The sequence below is a fragment of the Mastigoproctus giganteus genome, chromosome 2, assembly GCF_048544385.1.
Source record: "Mastigoproctus giganteus isolate SK-2022 chromosome 2, ASM4854438v1, whole genome shotgun sequence".
NCBI classification, from domain to species: Eukaryota; Metazoa; Arthropoda; class Arachnida; order Uropygi; family Thelyphonidae; genus Mastigoproctus; species Mastigoproctus giganteus.
In genome coordinates, this window is record NC_143576.1 from 117491348 (window position 1) to 117504858 (window position 13511).

A 13511-nucleotide genomic window follows, 5' to 3' on the forward strand; every position below is an offset into this window, starting at 1 on the left:
AAATCAAGCAACCATTTTGCATCAATGTTCAGACATGAAGTTTTTAAAGATGAAGTTGGAAGAACTCTGTCTAATACTGACTTGAAGTTAAATGATTTAATAACAACAGAAAGCATGGTTGTATGGTTAATTGTAGAGAAATTGCTGCAGAAGAAACCAAAGAACGCACCTGAAGCTGATGGAATCTATCCCAATATATTAAATGAAGGCGCCTCCGTAGCCAGGTGGAAAGGAGCAGCAGTGCGTAGCACACGCTTCTTGATTAGACCGGGGTTCGAGCCCGTCACCACCAAATACGGAGGATGCGGAAAGGTTAAGGAATGACCACCGCATATCCTGGAGCAATATGGCCTTAGTTGCTAATGCTCCTAAAAAAAAAACCAAAAAAAAAAAAAAAAAAAAAATATTAAATGAACTGCAAAAAGGGTAGCTAAACCTTTCACCATAATGATGAGTGAATCCTCAGATTCAGGAGAAGTACCCATAAACTGGATATGTGTAAATGAATTTCCTATTCACAACAGTAGTTCAAGGGGAGAAGTGAGTAACTATAGACCTGTCAGTTTAACTTCTAAGCCAAGGAAAATAATGGAACCATTAGTTAAAGAAGTAATGCAATATCATTTTGATAGGGTTGGAGGTCATCAGGTAATTACAGTATGGGTTTATTAAAGGGAGATCATGTCTCACAAATCTGATTATCTACTATGAGATTGCTACAAAGGAGCTGAATACATTTTGTATAATAATTTTGACATCATCTACTTAGATTTCATTAAAGTCTTTCATATTGTACTGCATGTACAATTTATGTATAAATGGAGCAATGTGGCATTAGAGAATAATTACTACTATGGATAAAGGGATGGTTCAGTAATAGGACAAAGGGTGGCTAAAAATGGCCACTGCTCTTCGTGGCCTAACCTGATGATTGGAGTACCACAGGTGTCGGTGTTGTCACCCATTACTATTTTTAACATTTATTAATGATAACGGTGTAGTTATTTCAAGTCTGATATCTAAGTTTGCTGGTGACACAAAGGTGGGTACAGTGGTTAATGGTAGTAATTAGGATATGCTACTTCAAGAGGATTCAACAGTGATAAATGCAGAGTACTGCATTTGGGTAGCAGTAATCCCTGAATAGCATACCATTGATGGTACCAAACTCAAATTGGTGGTGGAAGAAGAAAAACAGATCTAGGGATAATTGAACAGTCTGACATGAAATTCTCTCAGCAGTGCAAACTGCTAAAATAGCTCGTGGAGTGCTGTCAAAGAAAGAAAGAAAGGAACTTTTCCAGAAAGGACAATGCGGCATTTATTCCACTGTATAGAGCAATCTTTAGGCCACATCTCAAATGCTACATACAGATTTGGAAACCTCATTTTAAAAAAGGATATAGATCGGTTAAAAAGGGTGCAGAGATAAGCAACAAAATTGGTTGGGGGCATAAAAGGAGATTCTTACCAAGAAGACTTGGGTTCTGTAAATTATATCATAGTCATGCTGCAATGTCTACTTGTTTCTGTTCTATCCTGTTCTTATGAAAAGAAGTAGTCTTTATACTGCATCCCTTTGTTCCATTCACTAATCTTGTTGCTCTTCTCTGTACTACTTCCAACAGCTCTACATCCTTCTTAAAATGAGGCCTCCAGACCTGTATACAGTACTCAAGGTGTGGCGTAACCATTGGCTTATACAAGGGGATAATCACCTCCTTTTTCCTACTAGAAAAATTCCTGTATATCATTGACAAGACACTATGAGCTACTCTTGCAGACCATCTGCACTGCTCAGAAAACTTCATATCTGCCTGAACAATTACCCTCAGGTCCTTTTCATTCTCTACTACTGTCAGTGTAGTACCACAGAGTTGATATAGCACTCTGGGGTTACTGCTTCCCATATGTAATACTTTACATTTGTCAATGTTAAACTTCATTTGCCACCTCTCAGACCATCTGCTCAACTTTTCTAGATCCTGTTGCAGCAGCGTACTATCATTAGTGTCCTTAACAACCCTGCCAACCTTCGTATCATCTGCAAACTTGGACATTAAGCTTGATATACCACCATCAGTATCATTTATAAATACAGAAAACAACAATGGACCCAACACTGAACCCTGAGGGACTCCACTAATAACATTAGTCCACGATCAGCAGTGCCCATTGATTACTACTCACTGTCTTCTCCCCCTCAACCATCCCTTTATCCATAGCAGCAATTTGTTTCCAATGCCACATTGCTCCAATTTGTTCAGCAGTCTTCCATGTGCAACAGTATCAAAAGCCTTTCTAAGATCCAAATATATGATATCAAAGTTATTCCCTGCATTCTAAGCAATTCTCACTGTACCATATGGTACTGCTCACTGATGTCGATAAATATTAATTCAAACATAGTATGCAATTGAGGTCAATGCGACGGGAGCATATAATGTGAAATAATGCAATTAATTTTTACTCTGGATCGCTTAAGTCACATTTGTAAATAACAGAAAATTTTATAATACTGTGAAGTATTACACTTCCCCACCCAGCTACTTCATAATGCCACCCGGCTGGCAAAATTTTCTGGGAAGAACACTGAGCACTACTCTAAACGTCTCCCTGACAAATCACGGGATATTACAAAGAACCCAACAAAGTAGTCATGAAAACTAACAAAGAGAGAATCACTGTGTTAGTGTGTGCAAACAAGACGAAATCAGAAGCTAAAGCCATTGTGCACCAGTAAAAGTCAAAGTCTCCTGTGTTTTAAAAATAGCTCTAAACACTTGAGTGATATTTTTGTTTCATGGTTTGAAAGTAAGTTTATACCATCAGTGACATGCCGCTTTCTTTCTAAAAAACTTGAAGAAAAGGCTCTGTTACTGTTGGACTACTGCCCAGCTCGTCCTTCAACTGATGTCCTGAAATTGAAAGATGGCCAAATCGGTGTCACGTTTCTACTAAGGAACACAACTGCACTAATTCAACCCATGGATAAGGCCATTATTCGAGCCTTCAAAGCCAACTATTGCAGTAAGCAATTTTCTGCTGTTGTGAACTCAGAAATTCAAGTTGTAGAATTTATGAAAACATTAACACTGAAAGACGTTGCATACAATATTGGATTAGCAAGAGAGAAAGTGCTCAATAGCAATTGAAAATTTTCCCCCTTGCTAATCCAATGGAAAAAAACTGGAAAAAATGCATTGGAAAAGACAAGATCACTAATAATAACCTTGAATTAGCAGCATTTTCTGAACAGGAAGCAAAGGCTACTTGAAAAGTACTTGCTAGCAGTATTGGAACAAATGATCTGGCTGCTTGGATTGAGGTGGACGAGGAAGCTCCAGTTGCACGTTACCTGAGCATGGAATAAATTGCAGCTTTTGTGAACAGTGGGAAGACAATCAACAAACAGATGGATAGTGGCATAAGGAGTGACTCAGAAGATAATGTGGATGACTCATGTAAGGAAAAAGCACAAGAAATTAACAAAGGGCTTGAAAACATTAATGATAGAATGGCATGGTTAGAATGTCAGAGTGAGAGTGAACATTATCATTTATTACATGTGACCACTATTAAGAATTACATATTGAAAAAAACTCTCATCAGTTCTGGCAAACTAAGTTACACGACTATTTCAGAATGGATACCTAAAATAAAAGCCCATTACAGCATTGTTTATTAGTAGAATATAAAGGGAATAAGACAACTTTATAACTTAATGTTTTTATTTTGTATACTCATAAAACATTAGCACATAATATATTTATGTACTAAGTAAAGTGCATTTATGTCAAAAAAACTGGGGGGAAAAGTGGTAAAATTTTTTTGCCACAACATGCACACTTTTCTTATACTGCAGATACTGAAAATTTTGCCTGACACCCATGTTACATCGGGTTGCCCTGTACATAAGGCTTTCGATAATGTATATAAATTATTAAAAGGGCAAATAAATTAAAAGGGTAAATGAATGCTGATAACATTTTTACTCTTGTTTAGATATAAGACACAGGGAGCATAAATTTAAATTGGAAAAGAATGGCTGCACAACAGATGTACAGAAATTTGCACTCAGCCGAAGAGTAATAGTACCTGAATAAACTTTTGCCTAGTACTGTGGAGGTGGGTGGTTTGATAAATTTAAGGAACGTTATTGGATGGAATGAGAAAATGATATAAAGGGTTTGTTTATTTACAGTAGAACTGATATAAGAAGTTTTCCAGGGGAGTGAAAGTTCAGAACTTCTTATGAGGGAAAACTTGTTAGAAGGAAAATGACCTTAAGGGTATGAAATACTAACTACACAAATAAAAATGAAAAGATACATATACATAAGTTAAAGATCATTTTTAAGTACTACACTGTCCATGGGAAACATTTTTAAATTGAGAATTTCCAATTGCTTAACATTCTGATTATTAAACTCATTACCAAATTGGAAGAATGAGCTCCTTTGGAGTTTTCACATACCTTAAAAAATCACAATTACAATAAGATAGAGCAAAAATCCAATAAGTAATTCAGAATTGTTCAAAACCAACAGAACTTAATGCTTAATGTGGTCGACATATCCAATTATGGATATCAACGAAAACAATTGCAATATGTCACATCCATTTAAAAAAAATTTTATACCAAAGGTTTTAGCGCTGAAAGCCAGTGACTACAGAAATTTCACCAATCAAAAAAGTTGGTGCATAGTATCATTTTAGTTCATAGTAAACCACAGAAGGAGGTGAAATGGCATCTATTTTGTTATATTTCATAATGAAAATGAAATAATAGGGGTGGTGGTATCCACCGAGAATAAGTAATATTAGTCTTCTCCAACGGTGAAGCGTTGTTTATTTGAGGAGTGCAATATCGGAGCAACTCGTGAAGGAATTCACAATATGAAATGTAAATAATTATACCAATTCACTTGCTCAGTGATTTACTACGAACTAAAATGATGCTATACACTAACTTGTTCGATTACCAAAATGTTTATATTGTCTTATATTTTTATAATATGAAAATAAAGAATTTCTATATTTAAAAAACGTATCAAGTGGGAAAACATCATTAAAATAATATACCATGTATTCTTTATCACATACTTTTTATGTGGTAAAGTGTGTTAGTTGTCTGACAGCACCAGGGGTTCCCCCATCTCCGCATTCTATTCTTTGTAAGTGACACAGAACTCTGTGGAGGCCAGAGATTTAAAAAGTGTGCACGGAGTGGTTTGTTCTGTTGTTTCTCTGACCATTTAGCTGTTGGGCACCTATTGGGACCCACCGTTGCCCACACTTTGCTACGAATACTCTACCACCAAGTTTCCAAAGATTTCAGTGGCAAGACGTGTATATAAAAAAAAAAAAAAAACAGGCTGAACATTAGAATTTGGAAAGGCCAAAAGAAATTTACAAGTGGTAGAATTTAGACTAGTGGTTTTCAACCGGGGTGCCACAACAACATTCCAGGGGTGCCACGTAATTTGGGTTTAAGTTACTTGAACTCATTATTTTTTTAATTTACATGTTTATTTAATTATAAAACAGTGTACAGTACCTTTTTAATTTTGTGATTGATGTTTACTTAGTAAACATAATTGATGTTTACTTAGTACCTATAATTGATGTTTACTTAGTACCTCTATATAAAGAATAAAATTATTATATACTTAATATATATAATTTGCATTATGAAATGTATTATATACTTAATATATATAATTTGCATTATGAAATGTAATTTTTATAATTATATTATTGTAATAACTATCATATAACATATATATTTTTTAATATTACTGGCAGTTCTTGACTTTACGAGTTAATTCGTTCCTAGCACGAGCTCATAAAGTGGGAATTAAATCCCATACACATAATATTAAAAATAGGGGTTACATTCTCAACAATGAAATTAGTTAGTTAATTAATTTAAGTTTAAACAATGATTGATTTATCCAAAGAAATTAAAACACAGCCTGTAAAATCAAGCAAATTATACTAATAAAGAAATTATTTATGACTTACAAATTTTAGAGAATGTTTATTCTTCATCATCAACTAAATGCACACTCGCTGGTCACTTATTATTGGCTCGGCACTCGCTGGTTTGTTGAACAAGAAGTCATCTTCTTAAGAAATGCTTCAAGAGACATTAGTTTCCAAAATAATCTTCTCTTTTCTTTATAAATTTCAACAGATCAATAAGCATTTTTTAACGGAATGCACAAATTGCAACAAACAATTTTCACAGAGTTAAAAGTTGAAGAAGCTTAAAAAAAAAAAGAATGAAGAGAAGATTCCAAAAATTTATTTGTTTTTTATACAATTCAAAATTTCAGTCAAGGGGAAACACATTTCACCATAATAACGTAAAAAACCACACAATTCCAGCTATCGGTATTTTCGCAAATGCAATAACATCGAGTTTACTACCCGATTATAATTGCTCACACTAACAGAAAAGTGCAATAAACTGTAAAGTGTAAATTGTTTTTATTGTTTTATGGTCGTGACCTCCAGAAATGTGCTTTAGAAAAATGTCACAAAGGCATTCAAAATTGGTTCTTATAAGAGAACATATGATAACAATAAAAGTGTAGTGCATTTTAGTGATTTGAATTGGTAACTAATACAATTTGCATTATTGCCTTGTAGAGAGTTATATAGCGAAAATTTCAACTTCCGAGTTCATGGAACGAATTACCAAAAAACAATGTGTTATTGTGTTCACAGTACGATATTTTCACAATACGATGGTGTCTCTGGAACGGTTTAATATCGTAAAGCTGGGTACATTGTATTGTATAGGTACGCGCGTGGTTTGAAATGCGGTATTTATGAATGTTTAACATTCATTTTTTGCAATTAATGTTCATATTTTCGATTTTCTTGATACTTTGAAGGAAAAAAAAATACTCCGGGAACTCGTAAAGCGAGAACTCTCTCTCTCTCTCTCTCTCTCTCTCTCTCTCTCTCTCTCTCTCTCTCTCTCTCTCTCTCTCTCTCTGTGTGTGTGTGTGTGTGCGCGCGCGCAGAGAGAGAGAATCGGATCTAACAGGCAGAAAATTGAGGAGGGGGTGCCGCAAAATAAATAAATTACTTAGGGGTGCTGTTATTAAAAAAATGTTGGAAACCAGTGATTTAGACGTTGATTAGAATTTGGCAATGTTGGAAACCAGTGATTTAGACGTTGATTAGAATTTGGCGGCAATTGTTAGGTGCGTACTCAGTCAGTTTAGTGAGAGGTGGGGAGACAGAAAGGCGCCTCCATAGCCAGGTGGGAAGGAGCAGCAGTGCTAGCACATGCTTCTTGATTAGACCGGGGTTCAAGCCCGTCACCACCAAATACAGAGGATGCGGAAAGGTCAGAGAATGACCACCGCACATCCCGGAGCAATATGGCCTTAATTGCTAATGCTCTTAAAAACCAAACAACAACAAAACGGGAGACAGAAGACTGGGGGAAAACAGGTAGAAGGATGAGGACAATAGAGTAGGCATCCCCAAGAAGGACAGTGGGGATAAGCCCCACCACATGAAGTATGGTAGAAGCAGGGAGAGGAGGAGACAGAAACCTATCTCCTCCCCTCCCTGCCTGGGGATGTTAGCTGGCAGTGGGGATTGGGAGAGAAACACATTTACTTCACTCATAATCTACATTCTTACTCTACTCGCATTCTATTTTTATACTTTTTTCTTATTACCCCCGGGGGCTCACATCTGGTGAGTATGGGCTTGGCAAACCCAGGGTCCTGAGCTGGATATCATCATTCTTCTCTTTCTTGGTGATGCCTTTCTACTTTCTCTCTCTCTCTCTCTCTCTCTCTCTCTCTCTCTCTCACACACACACACACACACACACACATTATATATATATATATATATATATATATATATTTTTTTTTTTTTTTTTAAATTTATTTATATATTTTATTTTTATTTATTTATTTATTTTTTCCCCTTTCACTCACTCATTCATCCTTTTTGCACACACCAGAGGGAATGCAATGGTGTGTAATGTAAATTTAAATACTAATGCATAATAGTTAAGCTTAATAAGCAAAAATATAAAATATTAAAACTAGGGTTAGCAACATTTATGGTTTGTGTTCTTTTTCTTGCACACTTACACTCTCATTCGTTCTTCTGGCTTTCATTTCATTTGTTCGACTCTTGCTTTCTGCATTGCACCCTCTGGGTGCCTCAACTTACTTTTATTCTTCAGTTGTAGTGCAGGCCTAGCCGCATGTTTTTGCAGGCCAGGGGAGAATGCAGTGATAGTGTTTGTGTTGTTAGTATATAGAGTAAGGTAAGTTATTATTAACTTTGTATTCCTTCGGCCAATTACATTTGCTCTTCCACTCATTCCCATTCACCATAACACACATTCACTCTCTTTCCATCGTGCTGGGCCACTCTTTCTTTCACCAAAACTGACATTTATTCCCTTTTACCATAATTCCCAATTCACTGTGTGCCCAGCCTATTCATTCTGTCTTTCATTCTACATTGCATCCTCTTCCTACTAGCTTACTGATACTTTTCAGCTAATATCCTGTTGCAAAAATATCCTGTTTTTGAATTTAACAGTGAGAAATGTGTTTCTGAAAAAAGAAAGTTGTTGATAATTTTAAAACCAGATTCAGTGATTTTAAAACAATTGAAGAAATTGTTCAATATATTTCTTATCCATTTAATGTCAACTTAGATACAAAACAAATTGCAGAAAAAATCTCTGAGACTTTTCACATGCAGAAAATATTACTTGAAATTGAAATTATTACATTGCTAAACAATATCTTCTTAAAACCAGATCATCAGAAAAAGACTTTTGGAAATATGTTTGCTGAGAAAAAGTACCCAAATGTAAAAAAATGAATTGAACTTTTAAATTTCTGTTTTGGTTCCACATCTCTATGCGAATCGGCCTTTTCATATTTGAAACAAATAAAAACGAAGAATCGCTCTACTCTTACAGACTTGCATGCAGAAGATTCTTATTACAGAATATCCCCAATTTCGAAAACTTGGCAGATGACATGAAGACACAAACTTCACATAAATTAAAAATTTATGTACGTGTGAATTTAAAATAAGAATTCTGAATTGTATTTAATTTTAAAATTTATAAACAACAATCTCAGTATGTGTTGATTAACTTTTTGAACCATGTGCAATGAAATTCTTGAGATGGTAGATCATGGCATATTTTGAAGAAAAAAAGAAGATCGCATCACAAATTAAGTTAATCACCCCTGGTATACAGCAATCTATTTTTTGTGCCCTTTTATCTGAGCCAATGTCTTTTCTGGAACTTGCGTCTTTAAATTAATTTAAAATTTGTTTATATTAAATCTTATCTAGCAGATAAGATTTATGGCGACAAAACGTAGACAGACAGAATTAAGCCGGGAAAATAAACTAAAAATTATACAAGAGGTTGATAGGATGGAATGAAGCAAAACGGACATTGCAAAGGAACACAACATCCCTTTACCTACTTTATCTACAATACTGAAAAACCGAAAGAAGACTTGAAGTGTGTGACACTGGAGCAGCAATGAAAAACAGGAAACGAATTTGTGGTGCAAAACACGAGGAGATTGAAAGAAAACTTTGAGTGGTACCAACAAATGCGTGCATCTAATTTGCCAATATCAAGTCCAATTTTGAAAGAAAAGGCAAATTATCTAGCTGAGCAACATGGGATTAGTGAATTCAAATGCAGCAGTGGCTGGCGTCAAAGATTTAAAGACAGGAATAACTTGGTTTCGCAAAATGTTTGCGGTGAGTCTGGATTAGTCGACAAAGAAACGGCTACAGACTGGTTGTGTTCTGTACAGTCCATCCTTGAAAAATATGAGGCAAAGGATACTTTTAATCTTGACAAAAAAGGTTTATTTTATAATTTGCTGCCAAACAAAACATTTGCAGTTCGAGGAGAAAATTGTCATGGTGGAAAATTAAGTAAAGACTCACTGTTCTGTTATGCTGCAATTCAGATGGCAGTACAAAACTATGCAAAAGTCTTCTGGAGTGGATAATCCACAGGCTCCGATGATTGGAAATGTTGCAGATGGTATGAACTCATTTGGTTTGTTGACAGTATCCTCCATACAGTGGATTGGGAAATACCAAATCGTTGGCCTATCGCTCAGGTACTCTTACTCCGATTGCCTTCTGCAAGACATAGGACATTCTCCTCATTGTCTGGCATCCTCTTCATTCGCTCTCGATTCATGGTACCTCTCGTGAAACAACCGGTCTCATGTAACCTTCTGTGCACACGTGCGAAAATTGTATGACAAGGAGCACGCCTGTTCGGGAAATGTTCCTGGTACAATCGGAGAGCGGCGCGTCCATTACAGTCCGCAGCTCCATACGCAAGGTGCATGTCGGCCAGTTCAACGTTTGAATACTTGTCCATCCTACTGCCTCGGGAACCGGTTCTCAAATGCTGACTTCCAGCGGGATCGCTGTTCACGCGACCTCCCGTTCAACGTCCTTTACCGCATGACGAAGGCATTTCGGACCTTGCAATGCTATGTGATTCTGATTCATCTTTGTGCCCCCTACACATCCTGCACGTTTGTCGCACTGGTAGTGAATCTCCCTGTATATATACATATTTCGGTATCGAATATTATCTCCACATTACGTTATATGACTTTCTTATCCCCTGTCAACTTATATGTATTAATTTATGATGATACGTTTGTAATAACTAGGTCGGTATATTTATTTAGTTAAAAAAAGGCCAATTCAATTACCAATGAAATTTACTAAGATGAATAAATTTTACTGATTAATTGATACTACTATGCTCCCTATCTAGTTTTCTGTTAAAATTTACACTAGCACATGTTGCATCATATAACAATGGCAGCAAGTTACGAACAGTTAATCTACAGACACGAGTTATTATTTACTTTTCAAATCACACTATCTAAATTCAAAATAAACCACGGAGCTTGACTAGGTCTATATAGCTACTGATAGAAAATAATTTAATTTAACAATTAAGTCAATAAAGTGGCTAAGTATAATTAAAAACTTTTCATTCGTGGGAGCTGCAAAACCTGTCCACACATGGATTGGATAATCTAACTGATACTCAAGTATTTTATCATTAGTGAAGGGTCTCTCACTCCCATTAACTCTTACCTGATTTCTCACATGGTTGATATGCCTTGGCCTTCAAATAATCAAGGTGTTTCCAAAAGGCCCTAGTGGGTAGTACAGTTTGTATAATCACTGACCACCCCACACCAGGTGGAAAAGACCCAAGTTCGAATCTTGTCAATTACGCAAGGAATTCGCATTGGTATTCTTCACAAAGTGGCGGAGTTAGTTGGTCTCCGGCGAGTGTAGCAGGTCTTTCTTTTTTTTCTTCCAGAAACTTCGGTTTTTTGTCCAGAAAACAGCAAATCGACCACAGAATACGCAATTTACAGACACATTTATATACGATGCATGGCCTCTAAATTGCTAATGAGCCTAAAAACCCTAAAACAACCATCCAACCTTCCAAAAATTAAGCACGTGTAAGGTTCAGGTTAGTGTGGGAGAAAACTTTTTTCACGACTGTGCCGCCTATTCTGATGTCAGTGTCATTTTTTTTTTTTTTTTTTTTTGTTGCTACAAATTTGGCTGATTGTTTGTTTGTTTGTTATTTGGTTTTTATCAGCATTAGCAACTAAGGCCATATTGCTCCGGGGATATGCAGTGGTCATTCCCTGACCTTCTGCATCCTCCGTATTTGGTGGTCACAGGCTCGAACTCAGAGTCTGATCAAGAAGCATGTGCTATGCACTGCTGTTCCTGCCCACCTCGCTACGGAGGCGCCTTAGCTGATTGTGTTAAGCTCCAGTCCAAACTATGTGTAAGTATAGTGCGAAAGCATCAATAACACATAGCCTAATCTGAATGAACAGAATATTAGCAAAGCGGCTTCATTTTAAGTTATATCTCATATTGTGAATACCTTCACAATGAGTTGCCATGATATGGCACTACTTCGAATAAGTAACACTTCACCTGAGGAGAAGACTAATGTTACTTATTCTCAGATGGATACCACCACCCAGATGGCACCATTTTCAAATATGGTATGGGATAAAGTTCTCTGTTATCTACATACTATCCCTATTAGACTTAGAAAAGAGATAAAGATATAGGAAGGTGATAGTAGGAGAGGTAGAGGAACGAAATGCCGTAGAAGGAAGAAAGGGACTCACTCAAACTTCATATATTCCTCAAATAGGCAATGCTTCCCCAGTAGAGAAGACTGTTGTTACCTATTCGAGGAAACTCAGCTCCTTCAACTCACACTCAAAGCTCATATATTCCTCGAACAGGCAACGCTTCCCAAGTAGAGAAGATTGTTGTTACCTACTCAAGGAAACTCAGTGGCCATCAGGGTCCCTTAGCCGTCACCATTTCAGTGATATTTTGTATTTGTGTGGGATAATAACTCCACTATGCAGTTGTCCCTATTAGATTTAGAAAAGCAAAAAGGTAGAGGGAAAATAATAGTAGGAGTGGAAGAGGAAAAGAAACAGTGTAAAAGAATGAAAGGGACAGTAACTCCTTCAACTCACACCACTGAAACTCCTCGAATAGGCAACACTTCCCCAGTGGGGAAGACTGTTGTTACCTATTCTTAGAAACTCCGGACATCATCAGGCTCCCCCTGGTGCTGTTTCAGGGCTATTTGGCCCTTCTTTGGTGGGTTTGTAGGTACCTGAGGGATGCAATGATGGCAAAACAGTTATGAAGTATAACTCCACAATATGAGAGATGCCTGATGGTGTATGATGTATTTAGACTATAAAGCATTTAGGGCATAAGCCTCAAGCTATGGAAAAGTCTAGACTATGTATAAGTATAGTGAGGAGGCATCAATAATAAATAGCCAAATCTGAATGAACAGAATATTAGCAAAGCGGCATTGTTTTAAGTTCTATCTCATATTGTGAATACCTTCACAACGAGTTGCCATGATATATGCAACTCGTGAATAAGTAACATTAGCCTTCTCCTTAAATGAAGCGTTACTTATTCGAAGTAGTGCAATATCATGGCAACTCGTTGTGAAGGTATTCACAATATGAGATACAACTTAAAACAATGCCGCTTTGCTAACATTCTGTTCATTCAGCTTTGGCTATGTATTATTGATGCTTTCACACTACAGTTATACATAATCTAGACTTTTTCCATAGCTTGAGCTTACGCCCTAAACGCTTTATAGTATAAATACATCATACACCATCAGGTATCTCTCATATTGTGCAGTTATACTTCATAACTGTTTTGTCATCATTGTATCACTCGAGTACCTACCCACCCACCCACCGAAGAAGGGCTAACGGACTTTGCTACGGTGTTATTTTGAAAAGAGGGAAGATTTTCTGGAGACCCTAAGTTTTGTCATTAAGTTTATTTCTTTGCTGACCCTGGTAAAACTTACAGGGTGGGATTAAGTGCCTGCGGGCACTCTTGTGGGT

The 13511-nt window shown here is 36.5% G+C and overlaps 1 protein-coding gene across 4 annotated transcripts in view; it reads right to left on the reverse strand.

The window, feature by feature from the left end:
* LOC150089519 (glucose transporter type 1-like) overlaps positions 1–13511 on the reverse strand; it is a 1237972-nt gene that overhangs the window by 535849 nt on the left and 688612 nt on the right. The gene's annotated exons all lie outside the window — the stretch shown is intronic.